Source organism: Hydra vulgaris, chromosome 03 (assembly GCF_038396675.1).
Source record: "Hydra vulgaris chromosome 03, alternate assembly HydraT2T_AEP".
NCBI classification, from domain to species: domain Eukaryota; kingdom Metazoa; phylum Cnidaria; class Hydrozoa; order Anthoathecata; family Hydridae; genus Hydra; species Hydra vulgaris.
The window spans coordinates 40,616,580-40,630,483 of NC_088922.1; positions in this window are offsets into that span (position 1 = coordinate 40,616,580).

Genomic DNA, 13,904 nt, shown 5'->3' on the forward strand with positions numbered 1-13,904 from the left:
TTTAAGAAAAAGCTTTTTTTCCTTTAGTCGCCAACTGGATGAGTCTATTATAAAAGTTAAATTAATTAAGTTAAATTTTTTACCATGAACTCTTAAACTTAGTAATTGTAAATGTTTGTAATCTGTAAATACGCAAGAATATTTAATTAAAGAAGATTTAATTAAAGAAAAGTTCTCACTAACAATTAGGCTTTTAGATTAAAAGTAGTTGCTACTTGATTATACGCAGATAAATAGTAAGGATAATATCCTGATGTTTTTGCTGCAAAAAGAAAAGAGAATTTATTAATTTGTATCAAGTCTTTTGTGTGTGTGTGCTAATTTGCCTCCCTAAAGCCGAGAAAGCCCATACAGTCGAGGAAGCTACTAGTTATGATTACAGCCCTCTCTCAACTCAACAACTCCGAAACGCAAACCATGACGAACATGGCCGCTGCGCGGGGAAACAAGTTGAAGACAATACTACCCGGAACTTCTCCATTTAGGCAAGCTCTCTTCTGCACTACTGTTGAAGAACAACCTGAAGGGTGTTATTTGACGATTTTAGCAGTGCTATGTACATAGCACAATAATAATAAAATGTGACCTAAACTAAGTTTGCTATTTCTTATTATGTGAATGTTTTAAATAAAATCGACATTAAAGAAACGACACAATTTATGCAAAAACTTTTTTTTGAAAATAAGATCAAAATATCCTTACACAATAAAATTAACAAAATAAAATAACATGGTTTCTAAGTTCTTTTGAAAAAATTTAACTTGGTTGAAACTTGGATATTTTCGGAAGAAATACTTTTTTCACACGGCATTACAAGCCTATATAGTATAGAAATATAGTACATAATATTATCATAACATAAGTATTATCATAAAATCACAATAAAAAAAGAAAATAAAAAAACCTGCTTTTGTGCCAGAAAAGTACTTAATAAATGCATTGATCATTATGTGTTATTATTTACAAAATAAACTCCTCTAAATACCAGAAGGGTATTTCCTCTAAAATACCAGAAGGATTTGAATTTTTGAATCATACGAATGTTAAAAGTGTTAAGACAGCCATGCCAGAATAATCTATACTTTAAAAATATACTATAAAAAAATGATAAAATATCTCATTAAAATTAAAAATAACACAATCATCTTTTTAAATACTTTTGTCGTAGTTATAGTAGTTATAGTTAACTGCAACAAATCTAAATAAAGAACTGACTTTAATAACTGTACCTATTAACTATATCTTATATCGATAAACCTAGTTGATAAATTGAATAAATGATGAAAATAAGAAATAAACAACTACAGCAAGTGAGCAAAACAAGTCATCATGCCAATAACGAAATAAAGAACAAGCAACAGTGCATAGAGTTGTTCATTTCCATAAACAACTCTATGCACTAACAATAGTGCATCATCTTTACCTAAACTATTAAAGAGTGAATCATAAAACTGAACACACTTTGAATGTGAAACAAAATCAGGACACATTACTTAGAAGCACTCAATATGATTTTCTAATATTGATCATTTGCATAAAACTGTAACTTTCTGAAAAACCACCTGAATTAAAACAACTAAATATGCACAAAACACAGACATTTTAAACTTTGAAACCAAGATATTGTAGAAAACTGATTTAAAAGCAAACTTTGTGCTAGATCAATCAAACTGTCATTAAGCCAGCCAGATGGGTTTCTTAAAATATCTAAGGCCTTGCCTTCTGACTGTATTGACAAACTGTAAAGAGAACTTTAGAAAACTTTCATTTTTGACAGCCCCTTGTTACAATGATACTATCATTAACAAACAGCTTTCTTCAAAACTTTACCATTACCAGTTTAAACTCTGAAATTTTTACCTGTGATTGGTTTGAGGAAAATAAGCAGACTTTATCAAAATAGTTATAAATTTTAGAGTTTTTTGAAGAGTACCAAATCTATAAAATAAAGTAGTATCATAAATTGTTAACTTTTCAATATATTTACTTCAATGATCAGTAACTGTAATAATATTTTTTTTCCAAGTTTTGTTAGAAGAAAGCTGTTTGTTAATGGTAGTATCAATGTAAAAAAAGACTGTCGAAAATGAAAGTTTTCTAAAATTCTCTATAAAATTTGTCAAAAAGGTTTCACCATTTTTAGACTTGTCTAAAATTGGTGAAACTGATATTATCACATCTCTACACTTATTACTTTGTATTAGTATAAGTATAAAACTTAAACTATAAAATTACTTGATGGAATTTTATAGAAAGGGTTTAAAAATTAGTGGCCCTAGGTACAATAAGCTTTTTTTGAATTATGCCTAGGGTCATTTTCTGAAAATTAGGTTTAAATCCATAATAAATTTACAACAAAGATAGACACATAAACTTGATTAAAAGTTAATTTAAAATTGACAAATAAGTCTACGTATAAAATGGTGGTCCTAAAACAACTGTGGGTTTTGAAATGCTGAGTTATAGTACAAATTTAACGTCAGAAACATAAAATAATATAAAATACACAATAGTAGGTACGTGTAAATCGCGATTTACGGAACCGATTTTTATGCTAAAATTTTGGTTCTCGTTTTTTTAACTCTTTTTTAGGCAGCGTGAGGCAGACGTAGTTTTGTGGAGTTTTTTTCTAGAAACATATATACACATAGATACTTTTTGGAAAGAAGAAAAGCTAATCTTGATTTTTTAAAGACTTTTATTACGGTTACTAAAGTTTTTTATGTGATATTTTGCTCTTGAATATTAGGTTGATGTTCTCTTATGAATTTGTGGTCGAAGAAATGTAGAGTCCGCTTTTTTTATTATTAAAATAGTTTATTTCATGCATTTTCTATGCACATGCCAAATTTCAGCGAAAAATAATTATAAGCAATTAGTTTAATTAGTGTTATACCAAGAGTACCACTTTTTTCAGGTAGCCTTAGGCAAACGGTTTTTTGAGGTGGTTTTCTTTAGAAACATACATAAACCTTGACAACTTTTGAAAAGAAGAAAGATTTGGCTTAATTTTTATATAACTATTATGTATCGCTACCATACTTTTATATGGAGTATTTTGCTGAGAATTTTGCATGAAAATTTGGTTAATGTTGTCAAGTGGATTTGTAGTCGAAGAATTATAGAGTCCGCTTTTTTTATTGTTAAAATAGTTTGCTTCATGCATTTTCTATGAACATGCCAAATTTCAACGAAAAATAATTATAAGCAATTAGTCTAACTAGTGTTGGACTTTAGGTACCTTATTTCGGTTTTTCTGTTGTTGTTGTTTTTTTGGTAAGCGAAATCCGGGTGGGGCCGAAATCCAGATAAGGGGGCGATTCAAATAAAAATCTTATTTTGAATTATTTTGATTTATATTATTAGATTTAATTTAATATGGACAATATTAACAAAAATGTTCTTGCTGCACTAACAGATAGTAAGTTTAATTTTTTTTTATTCATAATAATAGTATTAATGACTATTTTCAAATCCATAAATAATGATTAATGTAAAACCTTAATTAATTTTTATTTAACATATATTATATGTTAAATAAAAATTAATTAAGGTTTGATATAAAATATCAATTATCAAATATCAAATAAAATATCAATTATCAAATATAAAATATCAAATATCAAATATCATTATATGATATAAAAAAAGATTAATGTTTCAGTAGCAAAAGTTTTAATATTTTAAAAACACTAACATTTAATATTTTAAAAACACTAAGAAGTTTTTTGTTAAGATTAAACTAATGAAGTATGTAATATACTTATTTATTTGCGTTTTATTATAAAACATATCATTGTTATTGTCTTTTATAATGTATGGACTATATACTTCTTTATGATAAAATTTATCTGTGATAAAGTTTATCTGTGATGAGGTTTATCTGTGACTTCTTTATGATAAAGTTTATCAGATAAAGTTTATCTGTGTATTAGTGTTTAAATCATTATACAAGCATGTCTAATATTTATTTTTTGTTTAGATCCTACCCATCTTTTTGCAGATTTTTTAAGATTTCGTAAGTATAAGTCACATAAATTTTGGATTTAATCATTACAAAAATATTTACATAATCACAAAGAGAAAATAGTAAACAATGAGTAAATGTTAATAAACATTTATAATATCTTCCTATATATAGAAACACTTAAAAAACATAAGGTAATGTTTTTTACTTATTGTATACTATCTTTATCTGTGTTTGTTGTTTGTTAATAAGTTTGTTGTTTGTTAATAAGTTTATAACCATGTTGCTTATAAATATATTATCTTTATATTTTTTATAGTTATATTTTCATTGTTTATTTTCATTTTGTTAGTATAGTTGTTGCACCTTAATTTTAATTAATTTCAAATGATATTGTGTACAATTTTTAATTTAATTTTAGTCGAATCTACACAGCCTACCACTGGTAAGATTGTATAATTTTGTATATGTTAATGACCAATTTCAAAGTCATTATTTGCAATATCTATTTTTTATTACAAATTTTGAATTTTAGTTACATCTTCGTCTTCACCAAATGGTAAGTTTAACCGATTATTACATTTTAATATGTGTGTACATATTTTCGAGGACTACAATATAAATTTTTTATTAAATTATTTTCAACCTTTACATTCTTTACAAGTTCCTTCTATATCTGCTGTAAGTGGTATGTTTACAAATTTTTACTTTTAAATATGTTTATATATATATCTTGGCAATTAAAGTATTTATTTTTAATTACAACTTTGATAACCTTTAGTTACATCTTCAGCAGCTACAACGACTAGTAAGTTAATAAACTATTATTTTCAAACATGTACACACCTTTCTTATCAATTGCAAATTTTTATAAAAATTTTTTTTATCTTTAGTTACATGTGCACAGTCTTCTGCTAGTAAATTTATGATTTAGAAATGTTTCTGAATGATTATTGAATTTATGTTTCTACTTATTTACAATATTTAATGCATAAGTATTGTGTTATCCCTCAAAGTGCAGTAGAATGAAGTTATTACTATTACTAACATTTTTTTAAGCTATCATTGATTAATACGTTGTTCATATTATTTATTCAGCCTATCACTTTCACAATTAATTGTTTTATTTTAAATTTTACATAATGCTATTAAGAACTAATCTATTTACAAATCATTGTCATTTAGAGCTAACGTATCAACAGTATCTATTATATAGGTCCCAGCATCCTGGACCTACTAGCAATAAGTCTTTCAAACGATGGGTCAACTTAGGAGGAAAGGACAATGAATCCTTTAAATGGCCCTATCATCCTCCTAACAAGGGTGCTGGGAACCACAGTAGAAGGGGATATGGTAGAGGTCGTGTCAGCAGAGGAAGCAGACAGAGAAGATGGAATGGTGGTAGCCTTGTGGTCCATGGTGATTATTACAATTATTAGACACCACCATTCCTTTTCTTTATAAAATACATATTTCATATCAGCAAGTTTGTTTTCCATTTTTTACCAAATTTTACAATTATTAGCATTTCGATTATTTTTTTTCAAATTTTTACGCAAAAAAATTTAAAAACAAATTGTAATAGGCCTAATAAAATACTTTTTAACATATCAAAAGTTGTAGTATAAAAACTTGTAAATTTTAAACTATAGATAGATGTAGACTTTTCAATAGAATTAGGTTTTTTTAGGACTTCGTAGGCCACGTTAAATGCAATGTTAAATTTAATATGTAATATTTCAAATCTTGATAAATTTGAAGGGTATTTTGCATACTTATTTACTATTCTTGCTTTAGTTTATTTAAACTGTTTGTTTGACTTTATTAATAGTTATTTGATTTTAAATTAGTTTACCTTATGTTAAAACAGTTATACAGTTATGTTTATACAGTTATGTTTATACAGTTATACAGTTCCTAAAAATTATATTTGCATTATTGAGGTTGAAATACTAGTTTCTTGTAACCGTTACTTGTTTATAGAAGGTATATATGAGATTTTTAAATTATTTGAGATTTTTTAGGTTTATATAATTTCATTATTTTTTTACATTGTTTATAATGTTATTAATTTTTAATAAATTGTTATATATTATTTGTTTATTATATATTTATTTGTTTGTTTAGGCAAATTTAGCTGAAACTATAATACAGCAATACAGCTTGCAAAAAGAGTACTGCAAGTACTCTTTTTGCAAGCTACAAAACTTGCTGTATAATATTTTTGATAGACGGCTCTGGCTTACCTTCATGTGGTGTCTATTGTTAAAAATGATTTATTTAGTTTCTATATTGAAATTTTAAATAATATCATTTACTAAAAGCCAAGACATAAATTTATTATATTTTGTACATTAAAAATTTATATTTTGTACTTTAAAAATATTATTTTTAAAATTAGTTTTATCTTTGGTTTATTTTTAGGGTGGATACTCCAACTTTCATCTTGTAATGTGGTAAAGATTATATTGTGGTAAAGATTTGTAAAGTTATGTCTCTCTTTTTAAATAAACACAATTTAAAAACATTTATAAAATTTTTATTGACATTTTTTTCAAGTTTGAATAAGAAGGGAGAGGTGGGGGTGTGTGTTGGGCGTGGCACACGCCCCTTCCCTAACTAACATATTAAAATAATTTAAGTACTTATTTCTCTTTTTCCACCAAACTCAATTTATAGCCTTTTTTCAAATAATTAAAAAACTTTTTTTTTAGGTTGAAGGCTGGGCAGGAAGGGGCTTCGGACATGGCACATGTCCCGCCCCTAATGTCAATTTATACACCACTTGCATATGCTGTAAAGTAAGAAAATATAATTTAAACTTTTTTAACACAAATTATATTCAGTGTTTTTTAGGTTAAAGTATTTATAAGAATGTTACATTTCACTTGGCGGGTGTTAAAACGTAACAAAGACATCCACCCTTTAATCTAAAATAGACCTCTAATATTTGAAAATGGAATGGAAGCAAATTAGAACAATTTTTTGTGTTTAAAGATAACATATTTTATCAGGAAAACACTCTTTCGTGTGAAAAACTTGTATTTTTTTAAAGGTATGATGGTGTTCCGGTACCCCCTCTGGCCCTCTAGACACCCTTTTTATCTAGAGAGTTATATGAAATTGTAGCCTACTCTTACATCTATCTTTTGATACCAAGATATAGGCTTTTGGATAAGATTTGACAAAGTTATAACAATTTAAGTGAAAAAAAATATTTTGGAACCAGTTTCTTCAATAAATCCATATATCGAAAATTTGCTACTAAAAACGTCATAACTTTTGTTTAAATTGCTCGTTTTTAACAATTTTTTCACCTTTAAAATACTGTACTGAAGGGCTTTCTTATGATATATAACATTCTAGGATATGCTCAATCTAAAAAAATCAGTCCACGTACCTAACAATAGTGATAAACTCTTAACCATAAATTATATAAAAGTTTAACTTAAATAGTGGATTATATATACACATACCACAAAAATGACATTTTTTCATCTTAATAATTTACTGTTCCATCAGAAAACATACTGCTAAACATTTTTAACAGAGTAATTATAGACTGTCATTTTAATTATATAGCTTTAAAAAAATTTAAAAACACGATTGTTTTTGTTTTTTGAGTTTATACCTAACGGAAACAAGGCTACTTATTTAACGATTGATTTACCCGACCTAACGGAAGCTTTACGTGACGCTTTCGCAGTGTTTAACGATCCATATTCATTATCGATACTTTTTAACGATCTACTTATTTTACGCGACACAGGCTCAGAATAGGCAGAGATAGTTTAACTTAAATAGTGGATTATATATGTACATACCACAAAACTGACATTTTTCATCTTTATAATTTACTATTCCATCAGAGACATACTGCTAAACATCTTTAACAGAGTAATTATAGACTGTCATTTTAATTGTATAGCTTTAAAAAATTTAAAAACATGATTATTTTTGTTTTTTGAGTTTATACCTAACGGAAACAAGGCTACTTATTTATTAATTGATTTTCATTAAACACTTTGACGAATTAACCTCACTTTTATCTCTAATAAATTATGAATTTAGTATAATCGAAATTACAGAAACTAAGCTGAAATCTGATTTACTCCCAACAACTCCAATTAATCTTAGTGGATATGTTTATGAACATACTCCAACAAAAACTTCAGTTGGAGGTGCTCTATTTTACATTTCTAATAAACTAGTTTATAAATCTAGAAATGATTTACTTATGTATAAACCCCAATTCTTAGAGTCTGTTTTTGTTGAAATCATTTTCCCTAAAAAGTCTAATATCATAGTAGGCTGTGTTTATCGCCATTCTAACATAGGTATTAATGAATTTATTGTTTCATATCTATCTATTCTATTTGAAAAACTTGCTGTCGAAAAAAATAAAACTATCTTTATAATGGGTGATTTTAATATCGATCTTATAAAAGCAAGCTCAGATAATTCAATCTCGGAGTATTTGAACACCATTGCTTCAAATAACTTTCTTCCTTTTATATCTTTACCAACAAGAATTACCAATCACTCAAGTACTTTAATTGATAATATATTTTCTAATTCAACTTCTAAAGATATTTTTTCCGGCAATTTAACTATTAGAATATCGGATCATTTGCCACAGTTTCTAATTTATTCATCTTTAAAAAAAAGAATTATTAATTCTCGAAAAAGCAATATTATTCTTCGAAACTTCAAAAAATTTAGTAGTGAAGAATTCAGGAATGATTACTTGAAAATCAACTGGGATAAAGTAATCAAAGTTTCCAATAGTAATACAAATAAGTCAAATGAAGATTTCTTCACTACTTTTAACTCTCTTCTAGGCAAACACGCACCGTTAAAAAAACTAAGTAAACGTGACTTAACTCGAAGCCTTAAACCATGGATTACTTCAGCAATTTTAACCTCGATAAAAGAACGAAACAATATATTTAAGAAGTACCTTAAAACAAAAAATATTCATGACAAACTAATTCTTGAAAAAACTAACAAAACCTATAGAAATTTACTTGTAACACTTATTCGAAGAAGCAAAAAAAAACACTTTTCTCACTACTTTACTACCAATAGCAATAGTTTGAGAGCAACGTGGAAGGGTATTAGAACTCTTTAAAATATACGTTCGAATGATATCTCATATACATCTTGTATATCTTCAAACAACACCATTATCAATGATCCAGTTAAAATCTCGGAAATTTTCAACTCCTTTTTTATTTCAATCCCTGAAGAACTGCAAAAAAATATTCATTCATCTCATACTGACTTGCATAAATATTTAAAAACATCAAACCCAAACTCCCTTTTCATTAAACCTATTGAAAAAAAAGAAATAATATCAGTTATTCTTTCTCTAAACGATGGCAAGGCTTCTGGTCCAAACAGCATTCCAACCTTTATTCTAAAACTTCTTGCTAATCATATTTCCTCAGTACTTGCTAAACTATTTAATATCTCATTCACTACTGGTATATTCCCTAATATTTTAAAAACTGCATCTGTTAAACCAATCCATAAGAAGGACTCAAAACTTGACTGCAATAACTATAGACCAATATCATTATTATCAAATATAAGCAAAATTCTTGAAAAATTAATGTATTCTTGTATCTACTACTTTCTTGATAATTCTAAGTGTCTCTACGGCTGTCAGTTTGGATTTCGTTTAAAACACTCTACTTCCCATGCACATATTAGCATTACTGAAATGATTCGTGGTGCAATTGATAGTGGTTCTTTTGCCTGTGACGTCTTTATTGATCTCCAAAAAGCATTTGATACAGTTGACCATAAGATTTTAACTAAAAAATTGTATCACTATGGTATACGGGGTATCGCTAATGATTGGTTTTCATCCTATATTAACAATCGCACTCAGTTTGTCTCAATTAATGGATTTCAATCGACATGTAAAGTTATTAGGTATGGTGTACCACAGGGTTCCGTTCTAGGGCCTTTACTTTTTTTAATATATATTAACGATCTGCCTCACTCTATAAATAATTCGATTGTTCATCATTTCGCTGACGACACTAATCTTCTATGCATAAATAAAGCACTTGCGCAGCTTTGTAAAAAAGTTAATTCAGATCTCCATCATTTGTGTCATTGGTTAAATAGTGACCGTCTTTTCCTAAATATCAATAAAACTGAATTTATTATTTTTCACCCTCCAAAAAAACAGATTGATAGTAATAATGTGAAAATTAGAATTAATGGTAAAAGACTTTTCCCATCTAAATATATAAAATACCTCGGGATATTTCTTGACAAACACCTATCATGGTATTATCAACTAATTAAATTAAATAAAAAACTCTCACGTGCCAATAGTATGCTGTCATTAATACGACACTATGTTCCCCAACATATTTTAATACCAATTTACTATTCCTTGTTCTATTCCATCTAAGCTATTGTTGCACTGTTTGGGGTCAAAAAGGTAGTTTTCTATTACATCGTATAAACAGTTTACAACGCACTTCCTTAAGAATTATAACATTTTCTCCCTTACATTCTAATATCGAAAATAGATTTTCTGAATTAAAAATTCTAAAATTTCAAGATCTTGTAAAGCTTTATAATTGTCTCTTTGTGATTGATTTTCTTCAAAATAAGCTACCAAATTCGTTCAATAATTTTTTTATTAAAACAAGTGACACACACAAATATTACACTCGAAATACTGAAAATTTTAACTAGCACACTTCCTTTTTCAGCACTATCAAATATGGCAAGCTCTCTATTAAAAATCAATGTATTTCTCACTGGAACCAAATAATACCATTTATAAAAAAAAAAGATTTTAACTAAATACCCTTTTATTACTAACATTCTTAATCTCAATCGAAACCAAATTAAGAAATTTATATTTGAGTATATATTTAATGAATATTAATTTTATCTTTTATTATTATTGCTTTTTTATATTACTGTATTTATAAAACTATTATTACTTTTATTTCATACTGTCTTTTTTAACTCTACTAATATTACTAATTTATCTTTGTTTTTTAAATATTACTAATTTATCTTTGTTTTTTAAATCTTATTAATATTATTTATAACGATAGTGGTAGTGATTCAATTGTAGTAATAGTTTTTATGGTTATATTCCTAATTTTTGCAATTGTTATGTTTATTTTAATAATTTCTGTCATAGTTATAAACTTTACTTTAATTATTTTTACCATTAGTTATAATTTTTAGTAAATTTATCATGATATAGTTACTATTTGTCTTTTTTATTCACATTATTATTAATATTATTATTTTTATTATATTATTATTGCAATTATTAATATCATCTTTATTTATTAGTGCTTTATTTTCCTTTCTTTCTTTTTTTTTTTTTTTCTTCATTTTTTTTCTTTTTAATATCTTTTTTTTTCTTTTTTTTTTTTTCTTATTTATAATTCTTTTTGTGTTTTTATTTGTTTTTTTGTTGTATTTTTCGTGTTTTTTTTTCAGGTGTCACTCCATTGACTAGTTTTTAACTATATGAGTGACACCTAACCTTATTTATGTGAGTTTATAAATATTATTGTAAATTTTCATATTTTATGGTTAAAAAATAAATGGATTAGTTAGTTAACCTACCTAACGGAAGTTTTACGTGCGCAGAATTTAACGATCCATTTTCATTATTGATTGTTTTATCGATACATTTTCATTTTCAATTTATCGATCCATTTTCATTATCGATTGTTTCATTATCGATGGTACTTAATTAAATCTTAAAATGTTACAACATAGTTTAACTTTTTAAAAGAAATAATAAAAACCAGTTTGCGTACAGTAATTAAAAAAAAAGAATTCGAAAATAGTTTGTTTTTATTTGACGTCTTTTTGCTTCTCATCTCGCTACCAAATAAATTACGTTGCGTAAAATAAAAAATATTATTTGGAATCCCTCGATTACTGTTATTTCTTCTCATTAATGAAAAGAGAAAAAAGAAATTACTTATTATTTATATTAGAACTTTATTACTTATAATAGAAATTACTCGATTACTTTTTTTTCTATTCATTAATGAGAAGAGAAAAAAGAAATGATGAAAATGCGACGGAAAAAGGAGATACTTCAAAGCGAGGCTTTGAAGTATCTCCTTTCTCCGTCGAGAAAACTTTAATGCTTATATGACAGCTTTAAGGCTGGTGGGACACCCCCTACACCCCCCGTTCGGGACGGCCCTGCTGTTAAATGATTATTAATAATTTTTTCAAATATTTAATTTAAATGAAACAACCTTTTTTCAAAATAAATTAATAATCAAAATATTAAATTTTTCTAACATTGAAAAGTAATTATCGGGGTGGCCACATAAAATTTTCATAAGAAAAATACAGTTTTAGAGGAGATTTTGCACCTAATATAGAGGATTTTATTTGTTTTAATTTAGGTTTAACGTCCATGTTTTTATTCTTATGGGGCTTTGACAGAGGTCAATAATGTCATTTTTCATGTTAAATAGCATACATTTGCTAAAGCAATTTTTAACAATCCCTTGCACTTTCAGGGGAAAATTATATATATATATATATATATATATATATATATATATATATATATATATATATATATATATATATATATATATATATATATATATATATATATAGTACAATTTTTAAATTTATGTTTATTTCGATTTCGATTTTAATAATTTTGGCTTTCAAATCGAAATAAACATAAATTTAAAAATTGTGAATTTTCTTGATGTCACATTTAACCTCTCTGAAAATTCATATAAGCCTTTCAAAAAACCAAACGATGAACTATTATATATTAACATTAACTCTAACCATCCACCCCAAGTTCTAAAACAAATCCCGATTTCAATTAATAACAGACTAAACCAAAACTCCTCAAATGAAAATGTACTCAATTCCTCTAAACGAATATTTGAAGATGCCCTAAAAAAAAGTGGTTTTGAAAATTTTGAACTAAAATTTGACCCTGAAAAAAAGAATACAAAAAAACGAAATAGAACTAGAAATGTAATTTGGTTCAACCCCCCATATAGCAAAAATGTTTCTACTAACATAGGAAAAGTGTTTTTAAAATTGGTCGATAAGCATTTCCCGCGATCTAATAAACTACATAAAATTTTTAATCGAAATACAATTAAAGTTAGCTAAAGTTGCACAAAAAATATGGAAAGAATTATAAAAGCTCACAATAAGGCTTTGTTAAACAAAAAAGAAATCCTAAATGAAAAAACTACAGAAAATTGTAATTGTAAACAAAAAATCAATTGTCCAATGAGTGGAAGTTGTTTATCAAAAAATGTAGTATATAAATGTGTTGTTTCCTCTAAGAATGTACCTGATAAACAATATACTGGCATAACAGAGGGTGAATGGAAAAAACGTTTTGCTAATCATAAGCAATCTTTTAAGAATAAAAAGTATTCAAAAGACACCATGCTGTCAAAATATATATGGGAATTAAAAGAAAAAAATATTGATGATTTTATACTGAATTGGTCTATCCTTAAAACAGCGCCTGCATAAAACAATATTTCCAAAAAATGCATACTATGCCTACAAGAAAAATTTGAAATAATTACACATGCAAATCAAGAATGCTTATTAAACAAAAGATCGGAATTAATTTCTAAATGTAGGCACGAAAATAAGTTTCTCCTAAAAAACTATAAAAATAAATGAGTTCAAATAATATTTACATTAACTACCCTTTTTAAAAAAACATTTTAAAAAAATAGCATAAGTAATCATTTCTAAAGAATTCTTTTTATAATAGTGTCAGCAAATTCCACAAATGTGTGAAAATTTACAGTAGTTAAGACATTTGCAAATTCCTGTAATTTAATTTTTGGTATAAATTGAAGTTTTATTAATTTGATCATCCATTTCTGATGAATCTTTGTTGATGAAACACAGTGTTAAATGGAAA